Raw genomic sequence first — 21,475 nt, forward strand, 5'->3', positions numbered from 1 at the left:
TTTTTTACTCAACGCACAATTAAACTCTGGAATTTGTTGCCAGAGGATGTGGTTAGTGCAGTTAGTGTAGCTGTGTTTAAAAAAGGATTGGATAAGTTCTTGGAGGAGAAGTCCATTACCTGCTATTAAGTTCACTTAGAGAATAGCCACTGCCATTAGCAATGGTTACATGGAATAGATTTAGTTTTTGGGTACTTGCCAGGTTCTTATGGCCTGGATTGGCCACTGTTGGAAACAGGATGCTGGGCTTGATGGACTCTTGGTCTGACCCAGTATGGCATTTTCTTATTGTCTGAAAGACAGACTGCCAGTTTGTCCTTCATGGTGGAAAGAAGCAGGGCGAACCAGCTTCACAGACCCTCCATAGCTCGCTGGATTAAGGAGATGTTCACAAGGGCCTATGTGGAGGCAGGAAAGCCATTACTCTTTCAGGTTAAAGTTCATTCCACTATGGCTCAGGTGGTCTTGTTTGCGGAAGCTAGACTTGTCTCCCATTGATATCTGCCGAACAGTGACATGATCCTCCTTGCACACTTTTTCCAGGTTCTGTCGCCTGGACTTTCAGGCCTGAGAGGACGCAGCCTTTGCAAGGGCAGTGTTAACTGGACCGTGGCCAGCTTCCCTCCCCAATAGGGAGTAGCTTTTCTACATTCCATTGATCCTGAGTCCATCTGGCAATAATCTAGGAAACAGAGAAATTACTTACCTGATAATTTTATTTTCCTTAGTGTAGTCAGATGGACTCCAGCATCCAGTCCTTGGCTACCCAAGAACGGAGCCAAGGATTTGCCCGTGAAGTGAATATCGATTCCAGGAGACTACGGGTAAGCCGTCAATACAGTCCCTAGATCAGGGCATCTATAATCTTACTGGAGTTCAGTGTTTGAGTACAGTTACAGTTATCCGTTTTTAATCAAGCTTTTAATCAAGCTTTTTCACTAGTATGTCCGCAATGGCTTTTGAAGAGTACTGATGTATTGAGGTCACTGCATGGGGTGTATGTAGGGTGACATCAGCTTTGAAACCTGCTTGGTCTCCATCTGCTGGCAGGGGAGCATAACCCATTGGGCCTGAGTCCATCTATCTACACTAAGGAAAACAAAATTATGGCCTCTAACTCCCAGTTATTTATTTCCCTGTTTTAATGTAACTGTTACTCTCCTTACAATGCTCTTGTTACAGTTGTTTGAGTTATCACTTTCTTGCACACTTTGTTAAATGTAAACCGGTTTGATGTGATCCATGTCATGAAAGCCGGTATAGTAAAAAACAATAAATAAAATAAAAATAAATAAAATAAAATTATCAGGTAAGTAATTTCTCCAATTTCTGTCATGGTATGCATAAAACAAAACTAACTAAATACTAAATATATTAACTCTAGTAAATTTTATTTTACTTTATAAAAAATATACAGGAAAACCTCCCCTTCCTCCTCATCCTGCTACATCAGTTCAGGAAAGTAAGTTATTCTCCTTGCCAGCAGACAGAGGTAAAGAACACAGAATTCTCTGTTGTCACTACAGTTACTTATATATGGTGCAGTCCAGAAAAAAGCCAATATTCTTCTGCCCTGCAAATGGTAGGACGTACTGGTGGTACAGTAGGATAGGCTCTTTTAAGCAGGGAATTGCTTACCCTAGTGAGGTAATTTGGGCAGTTTAGATTTGCAGATTTTGCTTATCCCTAACAGTCTCTGAGCCATGCACCTGATTTGTGAGCCCTGTTGTGATGGTTCCCAGTCCTAGAGCAGGCTTAGTAGAGCCAGGGGGGGGGGAGGGAGGGGGAACGTGTGACAGCACTGAAAAGGATCATTCCCTGTACATACCCAGATCAGTCCAGACTCCTGGTTTTTGCCTCCCTTCCAGCAGATGGAGACAGTTTTACTGAAAGTACCATATAACCTGGTGTGCCACCTGCAGTCCCTCAGTATTTCTCCAGCAGGTGGTCGAGTTAGAAAACCAGCAGTCTTGGAAATTAGTTTCAAAAAATAAATAAATAAGAGAGAGGGAAAAAGAAAAGGAGAGAGGATTTCCTCCCTGAAGTTTGGCAGGTCCTGGTGGGGACTATTCCTTCTGGTGCTGAGATGAATGAACAAACCTTTTCCGTCAGAAAAAAATCAGCAGAACCAGAGGTCACGAGCTGAGACTCCAAGGAGGAAGACTAAGAACCAATGTCAGGAAGTATTTCTTCACGGAGAGAGTGGTGGATGCCTGGAATGCCCTTCCGGAGGAAGTGGTAAAGTCCAAAACTGTGAAGCACTTTAAAGGGGCGTGGGATAAACACTGTGGATCCATCAGGTCTAGAGGACGCGTATAAAGAGCAGGCAGCAAAACACTGCACGGAGCGGCAGTAGCCACAGAGGCATTCACGGAGCGGGATGCCAGTGGTTTGTGTTCCACCTTCACGGAGCGGAAGGATGGAGGGCTGCCATCTCCCAATTAAAAAAAGAAAAAAAACAAAAAAAAACAAAAAACGGATGGGTTCATGGGCTATAGGTATTACCATTCATTAGGCTTATTCAATTACCAATTATTAGGCTTTTCAATATTTGATAGTTAATGTGACTTTCAAGGCATACTTCACTTTCAATGCATATCAAGCATAGCTCCCTGCTTCAATGGCAGGGGAGAAGAAAAACTAATACTTCACGCATATCTCTGCTTCAACGGCAGAGAGCTATGCTGCCGCTTACCCAACTAATCAAACTTAATATTTCACTTGGAAGCAGCTCCATCACTGCTCTCTACATTAATAGTGGGGGTGAAAGGGAAATAGAACCTAAGGTTACTAAGAGCCAAGAGAAACAGATAAGTATGAGAAAGAGAAGTGTGAAGCTTGCTGGGCAGACTGGATGGACCGATTGGTCTTCTTCTGCCGTCATTTCTATGTTTCTATGTTTCAGGGTGTTGGGGACCCTTATTTGGCTCTGTCCTTTTGTCGCCGGGAGTAGACAATTGGTGGGGCCAGTTCGCTCTCCCTGAGGACGACATGCGGAACCTACTGACCATCTTCAAAGGAAGTGTCCTTAAAGTTTAAAAAAAAAAAAGTTTTTTTATTTTGTTTGCATTGGTCGACTAGGGTGCAGATTACAGACAGCTGAGGAGGGGTAAAGCTGCAACAGCTCTCACATTGTTTCTTCGGCATCCTCTGAGCAGCTGTTGGGGCACACTTTCAAGCTGGCAAGAGCTATGCCGCATAGCAGTCTGTGCTCCGCGTGCGGCAACGCATGCCTGTCCCAAGCTGACGTTTGTTCTCGCTGCCTCTCCAGGGGATAGAGTGGCTGTGAAATGGCCAAAAAATGGTCAGGGAGTCATCGACAACCCGCAGTGCTTGTGGGTGATGCAAGCGTAGCAGTGGGCTCCTTCCTGGTTATTGCGGGAACGGCGGCCATATTGGCTTCACTTGCAGCTGCCTCTGAAGCTGGGGGGGGATCTCCTCCGTGGTTCCCGGCTGATCAGAGCCCCGGGGAGCCTGGGATTCTGTCAGGAGAAGATGAGGACCTCCTGGGGAGGATACTGATGATCCTACAGTTTTTCTTCTGAATTTGTTCTTTGGAAATGTAAGGCATATTTCGCCAGGAAGGCCGCAGGACAGCACTTTCCCAGACAAGGTTCTCAGAGTCCACGGCTTAGGAAAAGGTCCACATTTTCACGGACCATTGGTATGACCAGGATTTGGTGAGTCCTTGATAGAGCTGCACATTCAGGTGCTGTGGAAGAGGCCTTGGAGGATTTGGAGGATGGGGAGCCCCCAGTAGAGGACCCTTCTGAGGCGGATTATTCTCCAGAGGGACAGGATCTGGAAGAGCAGCATGGTCGAGCCCTAACTGTTGAGGGGGATGATCCGAAGGTGGTTTGTCTTTTCCACAGAGAAGAGCTGTGGCCCCTGATTCCCTGTCTCCTTAGGAGCTGGGGATTAAGGTTCCGCGAAAAGAATCTGATCAGGAAGAGGTGGATCCAGTCATGGGCTTGGATTGAGCTGTTTCCTGCACCCAGCCCTCCATTGGACCCCCTCCTCCTCCTCCACCTCGTGGCTGTTGACCCCTCCCCCAGCTGGAAGACTGCCCTGCTTCTAACGACTCCGCTTTTAAATCTCTGTGCTGGATGCTAAGACCCATATTGATGACATCACTTTTGAGCGACACAAAAAGAGTCATCTATAAAAATCTAACCTGGTCAAGCGTCACGCGCCTAGCGTCACGCGCCGAAGGAGCGCGACAAAGGGGCCTGCCCCTTTGAGCGCCCCTTCGAGCAGCCCCTGCAGACAGCCCAGAAGGACATAGATGTGGCTCCCTGCACCCTCGGACATCTCTAAGCAGTACCACCGCATGGCTTCCTCGGAATGAACAGTGAAACCCCCGGACGACCAGCCCAAGCAACACCAGGCTAAACAAAAAGTCCCTTCCCATATTGAGGGATCCTTCCTCTAAATGTTTGATGGTTTCCACCAACTTCTCACATGACTATGATAATAGCTGGTTCATCCATTATCCTCCTAACAGCAAGTAACCTAATTGGTTATATTGAAACCAATGTGAACCCTCATAAGTAAGCCAGCATCCATCCTGCTTCACGTTCTTCCAGCTCTCTCCCAACAAGCACCATACTGCACCCAGCCAGCGTCATCTCAGCAAGCTCTCAACAAGCAACCATCCTGCAAGCATTCAGCTAACAACCATCCTGAACAAGCAACCATCCTGAGCAAACAACACTCAAGCAACAGCAAAACAACTACCTCTCAGCACTCTACATTAAAACAAAAGACTCACAAAGACTGCCTTCGCCCCTCGGTCCATCAACAGCACTAACGCAGCACCACTACAACACAAGCACTACACGCTAAAATGTTCCCCACCTTCCCAATACCTATTTTACAACACAGCCTGTCAGCAATAGGAAAACCGAACAGATCATTCATACTACAACACAAACGACAGGCGCTACACCGAAACCTTAAATCATTCACCCCAATTATGATAACACCCATCACCCAACTCTTAGGCCTCACTGTATTCTCACTTTCACTATTCAATGCACAATCTCTGTCCAAGAAATCTCTAATCCTCAACGACTATCTCCTTGATACCAAACCAGATATATGTGCTATAACAGAAACATGGCTCAAACCCACGGACACAGCAATTATAAACCAACTTCCCACATCAAACTACGACATCTTCTCCATCCCCCGACTGAAAAAAAGAGGAGGAGGACTCCTATTTGCATCAAAAAAAGACCTCGGGTTCATCCAGCACCCATACAACTCAGACTCTAAACTAGAAATGGGTCTCTTCACCTCGGAACAACTACAAATCCTACTCGTCTACGCCCCTCCGGGCCTCCTTGAGACAGACCCCTCCCCCTTAGTAGAGGAAATCACAACCCTCATCAAACTGGACGCTCCAGCAATTATCCTAGGAGATTTTAATCTGCATGTGGACAATCCTACCCCATCATCCAGCTGTGAATCCTTTCTCTCTGCCCTCTCAGCCCTGGGTTTCAAACAACTAGTTACCAAACCCACACACAAAGCAGGCCACACGCTGGATCTTATCTTTATTAACCCAGGCATCAAACATTCTTCACGCCTCAAAAGCAAGAAGGTCCCTTGGTCTGATCACTCACTTATCTCAACCGCATTCTCATTGAACAAACCCTCCACCTCCAAAGGGCCCTCACCATCTTTCCCATACAGAAGATCCTGCTCTACAGAAGACCTCAGCTCCCACCTAGCCTCTCAACTTCCATCCATTGATCTCTCAAACCCGAACACAGCTCTCCGCTCTTGGAAAGCCATCACAGATTCCATAGCCGACAAGCTATGTCCGCTAGCAACCAAAAATCACTCCCAAACGCCTCCAAAAGACAACCATGGTTCACGGAAGAACTAAGAAAGCTAAAACAAAATCTAAGACAGAAAGAGAGCGACTGGCGCAAATCCCCAAGCACCAATACACGATCCATCTACAAAGCCACCCTCCATCAATACAAGTCAACTACCTCTAAATCCAAAAGGGACTACTATGCATCCAAGATTCACCACTTAATCTTCGACGCAAAAGCCCTCTTCGCCTATGTCTCCAATCTCACCCAAATCATCCCACAGGAGATTCCCAACGACCTAGCACAACCCAAAGCTGAAGAACTTGCTCTTCATTTTCACAACAAAGTCAACAGCCTTCTAACTCATCTGCCTTCTAATCCCACCGACCCTGCTCTTTACCAGTCTCTTCAACAATCATCCCTCAACAACAATGGTCTGGAAACACTTGAACCCATCTCTATCTTAGAGATACAAACTCTTATAAGAAGAATGAAACCTTCCTCCCATCCTTTGGATACTATCCCCACCAAACTGCTCCTGGCCATCCCTGACTCCATCGCTAAAACCTTGTCGGACATCATAAACTGCTCACTCTCCCAAGGACTATATCCTGACGACCTCAAATTGGCCTCCATCAAACCTCTACTCAAGAAACCCAACTTGGATCCTAAAGACCCCAACAACTTCCGTCCTATCGCCAATCTCCCATTCATAGCCAAGATTCTAGAAAAAGTTGTCAATACTCAACTCTCCGAATACATAGAAGAAAACAAAATCCTATTCCAATCACAATACGGATTTCGCAAGTCACTGAACACAGAATCCCTCCTCATCTCCATGTCTGACTTCATATTAATGGGCCTTGACAAAGGCCAATCCTTCCTCTTAATTCTACTGGACCTATCAGCCGCCTTTGATACGGTCAATCATTCCATTCTCACTTCCATTCTGGCTTCTATAGGTATCTCAGGCACAGCTCTCTCATGGTTTAAATCTTTTCTCTCCAACAGAGGCTTCAAGGTTAAGATACAGAACAAAGAATCTTCACGAATGGACGCATCCATAGGTGTCCCCCAGGGCTCCTCACTGTCACCTACACTCTTTAACATTTATCTTTTACCTATCTGCCAACTCCTCTCCAACCTTAACCTCAAACATTTCCTCTACGCCGACGACATCCAGATCGTGATACCCATTAAAGAATCTTACACAAAACATTGGTTCACTGGGAAAACTGTCTCTTCGAAATTAAACATCTCCTGGCTAACCTAAACCTAGTTTTAAACTCCTCTAAAACAGAACTGCTTCTCATCTCCCCAGATAATAATGCCATCTCTAATCCTCCAACTATCCCAACTACTACACAGGTGAGAGATCTAGGAGTATTAATTGATAACCGGATGAACCTTAAAGCTTACATCAACAGAACCACCAAGGACTGTTTCCACAAACTCCAAGTTCTGAAAAGAATTAGACCACTCTTCCACACTCAGGACTTCAGAACCATTCTACAAGCTATCATTTTTTCTAAGATCGATTACTGTAACTCTATCCTTCTGGGCCTACCTTCCTCCTATACTAGACCCCTCCAGATGTTACAAAACGCTGCGGCAAGATTACTGACAAACTCCAGGAGGAGGGACCATATATCTCCAATCCTAAAAGAACTCCACTGGTTGCCTGTTCACTTTAGAATCCTCTACAAATCTCTTTCCATAATATACAAAACCATCCATCAACACACCCCACTCGACTTACAAGTCCCATTCCAAATTTATAACTCCTCCAGACCAACAAGAGACACACTCAGAGGATCTCTTCAAGTGCCCCCAGCCAAAACTACCAAACACATTACCTTGAGAGATCGGGCCTTTTCAACAGCCGGCCCCCTTCTATGGAACTCCATCCCACCGGACCTTAGACAGGAGCCCAGCCTCCCAACCTTCAGGAAGAGACTTAAGACCTGGCTGTTTAAAAAAGCTTTCCCGGACACCGATTAATTCTATTCAGCCAGATTCTACCACTTCCACATGTAAAAATGTTATTACTAATGTAAATACCTATACCTAATGTTATTCTCTTTCTTTTCTTCTCTCCTCCCAGTTCTATTACCTTGTTATTTGTAACTGCTTCCTTCTACACAAATAGGTTATTGAATTGTTTACTGTACACCCCTGTTATATGTAAACCGGCATGATGTGTTTGCAACATGAATGCCGGTATATAAAAATTTTAAATAAATAAATAAATAAATGGATGGCTTAAGAGGTCCAACGAAAGCCTTCCCCTTCCATAAATCGGTGAAGACGTTAGTGGTCAGGGAGTGGGATACTCCAGAGACCAGTTTGAAGGTTGGTAGAGCAAGGGATAAATTGTGTGTTACCAGAGGGCACACTTGAATTGTTGAGGCTGCCAAAGGTAGATGCCTCCGTTTCTGCGGTTACGAAGAAAACCATTCCAATAGCTGGTTCTGGAGCAGGTCAGGAAGTTAGAGGTCCTTCTGAAAAAGATCTTTGTGATGTCTTCCCTGGGCATTCATGCTGCAGTTTGCAGCAGTTTTATGTTTCAGGCCAGTCCACACAGGGAACAGAAATTGCAGGCTGACAGTGATGTTGGCGTCAGTCATAAAGCCAGCTGGCTTTTTCATCGTGGATTAGTTTATGGATTATACAAAGTGCCTTATATTGTATTCTTTGTTCAATTGGAAGCCAGTGGAGTTTAGCAAGTGTTCCTGTAATGTGGTCACTCTTTTTTTTTTTTTTTTGCCAGTCAAAATTCTGGCAGCAGAATTTTGCAATATTTGCAGGGGCCGAATTGTAGATTGAGGTAATCCTAAAAGCAGGGAGTTACAATAATCTGTGCTTGCGAATATCATTGCTTGTAGGACTGTGCAAAAATTGTTAATTGTTAGTAGAGGTTTTAGTCTTCTCAGGATCATTAGTTTTGTGTAACCTTTTATTTTCTGTGAGATGTTTCATGTTTAGCTCAGGGTCAATTATTCCTCCTAGATTCCTAACTTTTATTGCTAACTCAGCGGTTTGAATATTTTTGATTGTGAATGTTGTGTGTTGTGTGTTTTTACGTTCAAGGTGTAAGAATTCAGTTTTGTCAGTTTATTACAGTTCCATCTGGTTTAGGAGCTGTTTGATTATTTCTAGATACATATTGGCTAGTTTCACTGTTTCTTCGATGGTGTTTAGAATGGGTAACAGTAATTGTATATCATCTGCGTAAATGTAGTGTATGATTCCCAGTCCTGCTAGTAAATGACATACTGGGAGGAGGTAAATGTTAGAGTGTTGCAGATAGGGCTGATCCCTGTGGGACACCAGTTAGCAGTGTGACTTTGTCTGAGAGTGTATTTTTTATTTGTACCTGGAAACATCTATTGTTTAAGTATGACTCGAACCATTTTATTGTTTTATTAGTGAGTCCTATTTCTTTCAGTCTATTGAGTAGTATTTTGTGATTTACAGTGTCAAACGCTGCAGAGAGATCTAATAGAACCAGAATGTAGTGTGTTCCTGTATCGAATCCTCTTAGGATATTGTCTGATAGAGCTAATAGCAACCTTTCTGTACTGTAGTGTTTGCAGAATCCATGTTGTGCTGTGTATAATATGTTATTTTCGAGGTGGTTTGATAGTTGTTTTTGAACTGATTTTTCAATTAGTTTGGCTATTAGGGGTAAGTTGGAGACTGGTCTGTAATTGCTAAGATTTAAGGGGTCAAGGCTCTTTTTCTTAATAATTGGTTTGATTACGGCTCCTTTCAAGGTATCCGGCATTACTCCTTCATCTAGTGAGAGGTTGATGATTTTAGTTAAGGTTGGGGTTATTGTCAGCTATTTTTTTTAATTCTGTAATGGGTATGGTGTCTATTATGTGGGTAGCAGGGTTTAATAGCTTAATCATTTTTTCTACTTCAGTGTGTGATACCTCCTCAAATTCTGACCAAATACTGACGTCTCTCGTGGGCATCTTAATCTCTTGTTTTGTAGTTACGGGGATTTTTTTCCTTTAAAGAATTGAGCTACATCATTGCATTGATTTTCTTGTAGGGTTAGGTGATTGTTTGTATTGTCGCATGTTAGGTGGTATACTCATCAGAATGTCATTAGGACTATGGTGTCAGCAGTCTTGGCCAGGCAGCTCCTTTGGTTAAGGAACTGGTCAGCGGTTGTTTGGTCTAAGTCTTAAGAGCATTACCGTTTAAAGGGAAACTGCTTTTCATAGAGGACATAGAGGAGTTTGTTAAACATCGGGGAGAGAATAAAGGGCTTAGATTTCTGGAGGATAAGCTGAAAGGCGGAAAAGGGTCCTTCTCTATGTGGCCTCGATTTAGGGTGAATAGGCGGTTTCGGAAGAATAGGGCTTCGGGAGGAGCCCAGAGACAAGGCACTAAGAGGCAGCAGTTCTGGAACCAGTCCTTTCGAGGGCAAAAGCTGACCAGAGATGGTTCCAGCCAGGGGGCACCTGGAGCCAAGTCCGCCCAATGAATTGAGGCCAGTCCACTCATCAGTGCCGGTCATAGGAGGTTGGTTGCCTCTTTTCTACTAGTGGGCCATGATCATGACGGACCAATGGGTTCTAAGTGTTATAAGATAACGTTACGCTTTAGAATTTGCTCACCCACTAAAGTACTTTTTCATGATCTCTCCTTGCACTTCTGTAAACAAAATAACGGGTGGTACAGAAAGCCATCAACAGCTTACAGATGCAGGGAGCCATTGTTCCTGTCCCCATAGGGGAACGAGGGATGGGAAGATATTCCATTTATTTTGTGGTCCCAAAGAAGTAAGGGACCTTCTGCTCAATTTTGGATTTAAAAAGTGAACATGGCTCTAAAAGTTCCTCGTTTTCAGATGGAGACCCTGTGCTCTGTCATTGCAGCAGTGTGCAAAGGGCAGTTCTTGGCTACTCTAGGTTTGATCGAGGCATACTTGCACATAGTTATCTGACCAGATCATCAGAGATTCCTGAGGTTCATGATTCTCAGGACACATTTTCAATTTTGCACTCTTCCTTTTGGGTTGGCAACTTCTCGAAGGACCTTCAACATGGTGATGGTTATGGTGGTGGCTCTCAGGAAGGAGGACAGTCTAGTTCACCCATATCTGGATGATTGGCTTATTTGAGCAAAGTCAGAGGTTCTTTGTGGACAAGCAGTGGTGTTAGTACTGCAGCGGTTAAGATCCCTGGTTTGGGTAGTGAGTCTGTCAAAGAGTCATCTCACCCCTACTCAGGTTTTGGAGTTCCCTATGGCATGTTTTGACACCAGGATTGGGGAAGCGTTGGGGAGATACCAGTTCCGGAGATGGTTTTCAACGGTGATGAGTCAGATGAACTGAACCAAATCACTGTGAACCTGGAAGATGTAGTAGGCCAGATTGACAAACTAAAGAGTAGCAAATCACCTGGACTGGATGGTATGCATCCTAGGGTACTGAAGGAACTCAATGAAATTTCTGATCTATTAGTTAAAATTTGTAACCTATAATTAAAATCATCCATTGTACCTGAAGACTGGAGGGTGGCCAATGTAACCCCAATATTTAAAAAGGGTTCCAGGGGCGATCCGGGTAACTATAGACCAGTGAGCCTGACTTCAGTGCTGGGAAAAATAGTGGAAACTATTCTAAAGATCAAAATCATAGAGCATATAGAAAGATATGGTTTAATGGAACACAGTCAACATGGATTTACCCAAGGGAAGTCTTGCTTAACAAATCTTTATTTTTTTTGAAGGGGTTAATAAACATGTGGATAAAGGTGAACCGGTAGATATAGTGTATTTGGATTTTCAGAAGGCGATTGACAAAGTCCCTCATGAGAGGCTTCTAAGAAAACTAAAAAGCCATGGGATAGGAGGTGATGTCCTTTTGTGGATTACAGACTGGTTAAAAGACAGGAAACAGAGAGTAGGATTAAATGGTCAATTTTCTCAGTGGAAAAGAGTAATCAGTGGAGTGCCTCAGGGATCTGTACTTGGACATATAATATATATGAGATCTGGAAAGGAATACGACGAGTGAGGTTATCAAATTTGCGGATGATACAAAATTATTCAGAGTAGTTAAATCACAAGCGGATTGTGATGCATTTCAGGAGGTCCTTGCAAGACTGGAAGATTGGGCATCCAAATGGCAGATGAAATTTAATGTGGAGAAATGCAAGGTGTTGCATAAAGGGAAAAATAACCTTTGCTGTAGTTACACGATGTTAGGTTCCATATTAGGGACTACCACTCAGGAAAAAGATCTAGGCATCATAGTGGATAATACTTTAAAATTGTCGGCTCAGTGTGCTGCAGCAGTCAAAAAAGCAAACAATGTTGGGAATTATTAGGACAGGAATGGTTAATAAAATGGAAAATGTCATAATGCCTCTGTATAGGTCCATGCTATTAATTGCATCAGTAGCATGGGATCTTCTTGGTGTTTGGGTAATTGCCAGGTTCTTGTGGCCTGGTTTGGCCTCTGTTGGAAACAAGATGCTGGGCTTGATGGTCCCTTGGTCTGACCCAGCATGGCAGTTTCTTATGTTCTTAAGCGTTTCTCACCAGGGTGCACATTTGCAAATTGCAGAGGCAGACTCGCAGTTTGTTAGAGAAAATGGTACCCAGGGTTTGGGATTACCTGCAGGTTCTCGATTCCATGGCTTCCATGTTGGAGTTGGTTCCTTGGGCATTAGCTCATAGGAGACCTCTGCAGCTTTCCTGGTGGAATCCATGTTCATAAGAGTTTCATCTGCCACTGCCTCTTAAAGGGATAAATAGGTCTAGTTTCTCATGGTGGTTTGATCGAGACCGGTTAGTCCGTGGAGTGGATTTGAAGGCTCCTAATTGGTTAGTAGTACTGATGCCAGTCTCTCCGGATGGGGAACTGTATGCTGGGCCAGTGGTCTGCGGAAGAGGCATTGTGGTCTATCAATCAGAGAGCAGTGCAGTTTGCGTTGCATGCCTTTCTACCTCTTTTGCACAGGCGTATGGTAAGGATTTTATCGGACTGTGCGACAACGGCAGCTTATATCAACCAACAGGGTGGTACCAAGAATTGGGCGGTGGTTCTGGAAGCCCAGGAGTTAATTTGTTGGGCAGAGCAGCACATGGAATTAATGGCGGCATCTCACATAGCCGGGATAGACAATGTGCAGGCAGATTTTCTTAGTTGTCACCAGCTAGCTCCCAGGGAGTGGGAGTTGTCAGAGGAAGCAATGCGGCTTATCCGTGCCAGATGGGACAGAACTCCACATGGACCTGATGGCAACTCGGCAAAATGCCAAGGCTCTGCTGCGCTTCTTCAGTTGCAGAAAGGAACGCAGAGCAAAAGGGGGATCGATGCCTTTATGCTTCCATGGCCACAAAGTGTTCTCCTGTATGTGTTTCTGCCACGGCCGCTGGTGGGCAAAGTATTGCGGCAAATAGAGATTCATTCGGGAGAGATGATTCTAGTGGCATTGGTGGCCATGATTTGCGGATCTGGTCAATCTAGCGGTGAATGGGCCATTGCGTCTCTCCCATCTACCAAAGCTTCTGCACCAAGGTTTCATATTTTAAAATCAGGTGGCTCGCTTCTGTCTTGTGGCTTGGCTTTTTAGAGGAAGAGTTTAAAGTGGAAAGGGTATTTGGAGGATGTTATTTCCACTCTACTGCAACATCCTTAGCCTATATGAGGGTCTGGAGAGTTGAGCCTACTCAATCGTCCGTGGTACACATTTTGACCACCTTACAGTGAAGCTTGGTGAAGGGTTTAGCCTTTAACTCCCTCAGAGTTCAGGTGGCGGCGTTGGGCTGTCTTCGAGGCAAGCTGCAGGGAGCAGCCTTAGCTGCACATCTTGATGTGGTGCGTTTTCTCTGGGGGGAGAAGCATTTGCATCCTCCGGTGCGGAAGTTGTGTCCCTCCTAGAGCCTTAACTTGGTCCTCAAGGGGATGTGTGCGGCTCCGTTTGAGCCTCTTAGAAGGGGCAACCTTAGGAGGATGTGATGTCACAGTCAGCAATGACTGCTTAGGAATTGAGCTCCTGCACCCAGACAAGCTAATCCTTCTGAGATGTACGACATCCTTTATCATCTGGCTCTGGTAATTGCTGGACTTGCTTTCTAACAATATTGACACGTCTTCTAAGAAAAAAGTGCCTGATTTCAGACAATTTTCATATGTAAAATCTACAGTGGGCACACATACTGGAGGAAATGGAGGATGTCGCTTGCAGAAAATGAAACTGAACGCGGTAAGACACATGCAAATGCAGATATCAACCAGGATGAATTCAGTCAGTGATTTTTGTCATCTCTGTAAAATGGTGAAAGATTTATTTATTTATTTATTTTATTTATTTTTAATTTTTATATACCGAAGTTCTTGTTGGAATTACAAATCACTCCGGTTTACATAAAACGATGAACTGCCCAACAGCGGATGGGGGCTTTACATAGAACTGTAGAACATAAGGAACAATAAAGGAATAAAACAATAAAGGAATAGAACATAAGGAACATAAGGAATAAAGGAATAAAGGAATAAAGGAAAGATACTCTATGATTTCTGGATTGCAAGAAGAAATGGCCGACATTGGAATTGAGTGGATGCATACAATGTCTGTCTGGACCATCAGGTAGAGGAGATTAAGAATCTGCGTTCTCAGTGTATACGCTTAGATATGGAGAGCATCTCTCTACAAGAAAAATTATAGGACAGGGAAAATAGTGCGAGGCGCTGCAATCTGTGTTTCCGTGACATTCCAGAAAATGATGAATATTCTGAATGTTGTGCAGTGGCGCAAAAAATTTGTGTGTTCCTGTTAACAACAAAATGGAACAGAGAATGTTGTGATTGAACTCCTGAAAGTAGAGCTGGAACGAGCTCACTGGTCGTTAGGGTCTAAAGTGGCAAACCAACCTAGGGATATAATTGCTTGTTTTCATCGTTATACAGTTAAGGAGCAAATGTTGGCAGCAGCAAGGAAGCAACTTTCCTGGTCCTGGGAAACAAACTCTTATCTCCATTTATGCTGATTTATCACCAGTAAAAGTTAAAAAGAGAATGGAATTTAAAGATATCACCACTGCTTTGCAAAAAGAGGGCCTCATCATTGGTTATATCTCTTTGGCTTGGCGATGTCGATTCGGGGGACAACCTCCAAAGTAAAAACCATTGAGGAAGCAGTGACCATTTTGATCAACGCAGGAATCGCTGCCCTAAGCTTACCTTAGTATGCAGTCAGACCAATGGTTTTCAAAGAAGATTTACTGTGGTGGCAAAGAATGGGGAAGGAAGGAAGTCTGAGAAGAAACTCCGGGGAGTCAATCTAGTCTAAAGACAACGTGGGATGAACATTCTGCCGTAGTTCTTTGAGATGTTACAACACTAACCATTTTTCTTTCTGCATGTCTCAGTTGTTTTCTCACAATACAATAGTGGCATAAAGATTTTCATGTAACATTTTTTAACTAAGCTTGTTTGGGAGGCAGTGTATTGCTGTCTGGTTCACTCACCTTCTATTACAAGCCCTGTGAAAGACAATAGCAGAATATTAAACTTGGGTGTGGTGGGAGGGAGGAGTTTACTAAGAAGGTATCCAAATCCTTGACAATTTGTTGATCTGGGGAATTCGTTGGCACCAATTTCTTTTGGGAAATAAATATGTCCTTGCAAAATATTATAGATTATGGTGTATTTATATATGGTATCACAAAAACAGAGAGTACTATTATTAATTTCTCTACCACTCAAATTACTCTACATATAAAGCGAAACACCACTATTTAATATACATTTTAACATATATTTATTATATCAAAAATACAGAATCCTCTCTAGACAATTAAAAACTATCTATCTCAAACATACTCCATTCATCCATAAAAACATATATTGCACTTTAATTATAACTATATTGCACTAATACAATTTACTTTCTCTGTTAACAATATTTCTTCATCTTTCCTTATTTTCACTTATTCAATGTTCTCCAAATACTATTCTCTATATTTTTCTTCTTCGGGTATTACTCTCTTTTCCTAGTCCAACAAAGATATCTCCGTTTCACCCTTTCAATAAGGGCTTCCTCAGGGACTAACCCAAACACTCATAAAACGAGCTTCTTTCGTTCTCATTCTGAAAATACAAAAAACTAATTGTACTTTAATATTCAAAACTCTCTACTCTCTCCCCAAATAATCTGTCCACTTACCACATATGTGAAAACCACATATATATCAATATGATTCCACAAAGTTTATATATGTCCTACAAATTCCAATTGATTTTTCAACATTTTCTTTTGTGTTCTTATATGTATATAGTGATTATGCTGTATCTATTTATTGACTACATGGACTCTGCCCAGTATAGTCAGCTCTATACCCTTCCAAGTTTTAGCCTCCTTTTTATCAGTTACATGTAAGGGCCCTGCCCAAAAGTTACGCTGTTTTACAATGTTATATGGAAGGGTTTCCGCCCATCTGTTACTGTTTAATTGTAAACCGATGCGATGTGTGAACGGTCATCGGTATAAAAGAGACTTTAAATAAATAAATAATAAATAAGTCCCCGAACGAACATCAATTTCAGCATCTATAATCAAACATATAATGCTCAAATCTCAAAAATACCAAAATTAACTTTCTTACCAGCATCACAATTCTACTACAACAGCCATGTTGCTCCATACTCACATTATCCCGGAACTGACGTCTACTCTCGTCATTCCTTACACGTCAATACATAGCCGTACCTAAAACAGTATCATAACATACATCATTTAAAATACATCATATTTACATTAAATTATTAATTGAGCAAACACTGTAAGGTTCAGAGTAGAAAAGTTCATTATTGTATATTATAAGCACGTGTGAAAAGGTAGGTTTTTTATCATTTTTTAAAATTCTTTACGACTTGCCGTTTAACGGATATATTCTGGAAGAGAGTTCCATAAGGTCGGACCTGCAACTGAGAGCTCGTTTTCGGGTTAATGCTAAGCTGACAGTTCTTACTGAGGGAATTTCCAGTAGTTGTCTGGTGGGACTGTATATTCTCAGTAATGAGCACAGCCCGATTGAGTTGGAGTTATATAGTAAGTTGTGAATAATAGAATTTTATATGTAATGCAGTGCGGTATTGGAAGCCAATGTAGCTGCTGTAATATAGGTGTAATGTTTTCTTTGCGTGGCACATTAAGTAACATTCTTGCTGTGGCATTTTGAATACGTTGCAACGGTTGTATTGTAGATAGGGGTAATCCAAGATATAAGATATATAAGATTTGCCATTTAAGATATATGGCAAAACGCCGCAGCCAGGATCCTCACAAACTCCCGCCGCATGGACCACATCACCCCGATTCTAAAAATACTTCACTGGCTACCCATTCGCTACAGAATTCTCTTCAAGACACTTACTATTATCCACAAAACCTTATTTCAAGAATCCTCGCTCCAACTTACCATACCCCTCAAACCACACTCCTCTACAAGACCCACCAGATCTGCATATAAAGATTCCCTCCAGGTTCCCCCCAAAAAATCCGTTTTCCACAACTCTATTGAAAAATGGGCACTATCTACTGCTGGTCCGCATCACTGGAACTCCCTCCCGCCAGATCTCCGCCAGGAACATTGCCATACCACGTTCAGAAAAAAATTAAAAACTTGGCTGTTCGCCCAAGTTTACCCCTGAAAAGCCTCAGGGTCACCCACACAGTCTCTTACCTCACGGATGCGTCCATTTCAGCAACGCAAAGGAACTGTTGTCCGAATATTTGCACTATTTTATAACTTGCTTAATTCATATACACTATGTAAATTTGTACATAATTCTTATCCTGTAAGCACCCTCTCCTGCTTTTGCCCTTCTCTCCAGTTAGAATTTGTTTAACCTATCTTTTCTCTAACAGCCTAGTTTCACATTCCCTGTTATAATGTAACTTTTGTTTTTGTTTGCTCTCTTAATTGGTTCCCCCTAGTTTATTGTAAACCGGTACGATAGGACCAGGTCTTGAGCATCGGTATATTAAAAGAATTTAAATAAATAAAATAAATATAAGGAATTGCAGTAATCTAGGGTTGTGAGAATCAGAGCTTATGTAACTAAACAACAGTCAGATGGTAGTAGTAACGGTTTGAGTTTAACACATGTATTTTGAAGAAGGATTTTTTTTTACTATTCCTGATATATTGTCAGTCATTGATAGTCCAGAGTCAATGATCACTCCTAAATTCTTTGCATGGGATTTTATAGGTATGCATTGGTTCTCAAATGTGAAGGTTTGAGACGGCTGATGGTTTGAGTCCGGTACCGTTGATAGATAGATTATCCTCCCTAAATCTCTATAATGACAATCTTAACAAGACAAAGCGAGACTTCTATGCCAACAAAATTCATCAATTCCAATACAACCCTAAAGTATTATACGATTACGTGAATTCTCTCACTAAAACAGCTACCCCTCACATCCCTGATGTAGTAGCCAAATCCAAATGTGAAGAACTTGCCACATTCTTCCAAACCAAAGTCGACAATTTGCTATCCAAGCTCTCCTCCTCTGCCAATCCTACCAACCACTTTGAATCTGACATCAATCAAACAAAAACCAGCAATTACACCAATGCCCTCTCCTCCCTAGACTGTACTTCAACATTAGAAATAGAAACCTTTATCAAGAAAGCCAAACCTTCCACCCACCCATCTGATACCATACCCACTAAACATCTTCTTACAATACCCAACATCATTGCCAAACCTTTAACAAAAATCATCAACCTATCCATTAGCTCTGGACAGGTGCCGCTCCCCCTGAAGCAGGCAATAGTCAAACCTATTCTAAAGAAGCCCAAACTTGACCCTTCTGATCCAGCTAATTATCGCCCCATATCCAATCTTCCATTCATCTCTAAACTACTTGAAAAAACTGTCAACAAGCAACTCACAGAATACCTAGAAGAAAATCATATCCTGGCCTCCGCACAATACGGTTTTCGAAAATCTCATAGCACTGAAACTCTTTTACTCTCCCTGACAGACCACATTATCAAAGGATTTGAGAAAGGGCAATCATACATTCTTGCCTTCCTTGACATCTCCTCCGCATTCGACACCGTTAGTCATCCCATTCTCCTACAGCGGCTAACTGAAATCGGTATTACAGGTGTTGCCCACAATTGGTTCAACTCCTACCTTAGTAATAGAGATTACAAAATCCAGCTAGGAAATCACGTATCCAAGACCATCCCCCTCAACCGAGGTGTCCCTCAGGGATCCTCCCTATCCTCAACCCTATTCAATATTTACATTCTGCCCCTCTGTCACTTCCTCTCCAGTCTAAACCTCCCTCATTACATATATGCTGATGATGTTCAGCTGCTTATACCCATCACTGACTCCCTAGCAAAAACCATGGACTTCTGGAATGAAACCCTCCATTCCATTAACAATCTCCTTTCCTCCATCCACCTTGCTCTTAATACCAATAAAACTGAAATTATGCTCATCTCACCCCAAAGCCAACCGATCCTCCCCCCTTTTCCTCAGTTCCAATTTACTCAACAAGTCCGTGATCTGGGTATCATTCTTGATGGTCACGTCACACTAAAGAAATTCATAAATAACATTCTAAAAGACGGCTTCTTTAAACTCCACACACTAAAAAAACTCAAACCCTTATTACATCCCCCCGATTTCCGTACAGTTCTCCAAACCACAATCTTCGCCAAAACCGACTACTGCAATTCCCTACTCCTCGGCCTACCTAATAATGCCATCCATCCCATTCAAATCTTACAAAACACCACAGCCCGGATCTTGACCAATTTACGTAGACATGACCATATTACACCTGTTCTAAAAGACCTACATTGGCTTCCAATAGCCTCCCGCATACAATATAAGGCTCTCTCTCTCATCCACAAAGCCCTATACAATCCCGAAATGAACTGGTTCAATGAATCCTTCCGTTTACACCAGTCTAATAAGCCCACCAGACTAGCACATCTAGCAACCATGCCTATCCCCTCTCCTAAACTCTATAAACTCACTTCCACAAGAGCCCGTGCACTATCGATAGCCGGGCCGACCCTCTGGAACAAAATGCCTGTTGAACTACGGCAAGAAGAATGCCTCAAATCTTTCAAGCGGAAGCTCAAGACCTGGCTCTTTGCAAAAGCATACACTTAATTTTTCACTATACCTCACCACTGTTCCCACTCTCCACACTCCTCCCCTGTTTCCCATTCTACCGCCCCACTCTCCCCTCCCTTTTCTCCGCCACCTTCTTTTCTTTCTCTCTGCCCCCCTCTTTCCTTGCTCTCCTCCCTTCTCTTCCCCATCTTATCTCCTAGCCTGATTAAAATTAACCTCATAGTTTTCTTTCTTTTGTACATATGTATATAATTGCAATTCTTGTATATAATTTTATTGCAAAACTTCCCATATTATTGTTCCCCCCTCTCGTTAATGCCTTGTTATCATGTTTTTTACTGTTCAATGTAAAGCGCCATGCCGTGCGTTTGTTTTTGCGTTACAATGTGAACCGATATGATATCCTGGATGAATGTCGGTATATAAAAATTTTAAATAAAATAAATAAATAAACTCTGTTTTGGTGGTGTATAATTTTAGCTTGTTATGAGAACCATATTTTTATTGTTAGGTAGAGCTGTAATAAAGAAAATGTTTTGGACTAGGATTCAGCGAAAGGAAACGGTAAACTGTATGTCGTCTGCATAGATTTTTAAAGTTTAAGCTTAGTCTGGCTAGGAGACAGCATGGGGTAAAAGTTATATGTTGAACAACAGGGCTGAAAGTGCTGAGCCTTGCGGTACGCCTGTTTTTGTAGTGTACCAATCAGATTTAGATTTACCCATTGTAATTCTTTGTGGGCGATTTGTAATGAAGGACGAGAACCATTGTAGTACTGTACCATTAATGCCAATCTGAGATAAGACTGGTTCACAGAGATTTGGTTTAGTTCGTCTGACTCATCACCCTTGAAAACCATCTCTGGAACTGGTATCTCCCCAACATCCTCATTAGTAAACACGGAAGCAAAGAATTCATTTAGTCTATCTTAATGCGTGGAATACATCTGGACTGTGCCTCTAGGATTGTATTTTTAAACAATCTGTGGCACTATTTGAAAATTGCAATCTATAAGCATCATCCAACCAACCTGAACAACCTGGAGCAAATCTGCCAGAAAGAATGGGCAAAAATCACTCCCAAACAGTGACACAGCAGGTAGAAACTTAAAGCTGTTATTGCTTCAAAAGGTAATTCTACCAAGTACTAGTCTTGAAGGGATTGAATACTTATGCAAGCAGCATTTTTCAGTTTTTGTTTTTACAAAAAATGCAGAGAACTAGATTGACTTTAAAAATTTACGAGCATACTGGTTTGCAGTAAATATATTATCTGGAACAATCTGTGTAAGTGTGTTTGTAATCCACATAAATCTGCTGACTTTTTAGGGGGTTGAATACTTTTGTAAGCCATTGTAAGTAGTTCTGATGATGTGTCAGAGAGAACTGTTCTCTGCCTCGCCCATCTACTGGCAGAGGGAAATAGGCTGGACTGATGTAGCAGAATTTAAGCAAAGAAAATGAACAGGTAACAAGATTTTTCCATTTTCGGTACTGGCAGGGAATAGAAAAAC

The 21,475-nt window shown here is 42.4% G+C and overlaps 1 protein-coding gene across 8 annotated transcripts in view; it reads left to right on the forward strand.

Annotated features, from left to right (window-relative positions):
• Positions 1 to 21,475, forward strand: part of PRRC2C (proline rich coiled-coil 2C) — a 419,385-nt gene that overhangs the window by 184,077 nt on the left and 213,833 nt on the right. The window lies entirely within an intron of this gene.

The sequence above is a fragment of the Rhinatrema bivittatum genome, chromosome 10, assembly GCF_901001135.1.
Source record: "Rhinatrema bivittatum chromosome 10, aRhiBiv1.1, whole genome shotgun sequence".
NCBI classification, from domain to species: Eukaryota; Metazoa; Chordata; class Amphibia; order Gymnophiona; family Rhinatrematidae; genus Rhinatrema; species Rhinatrema bivittatum.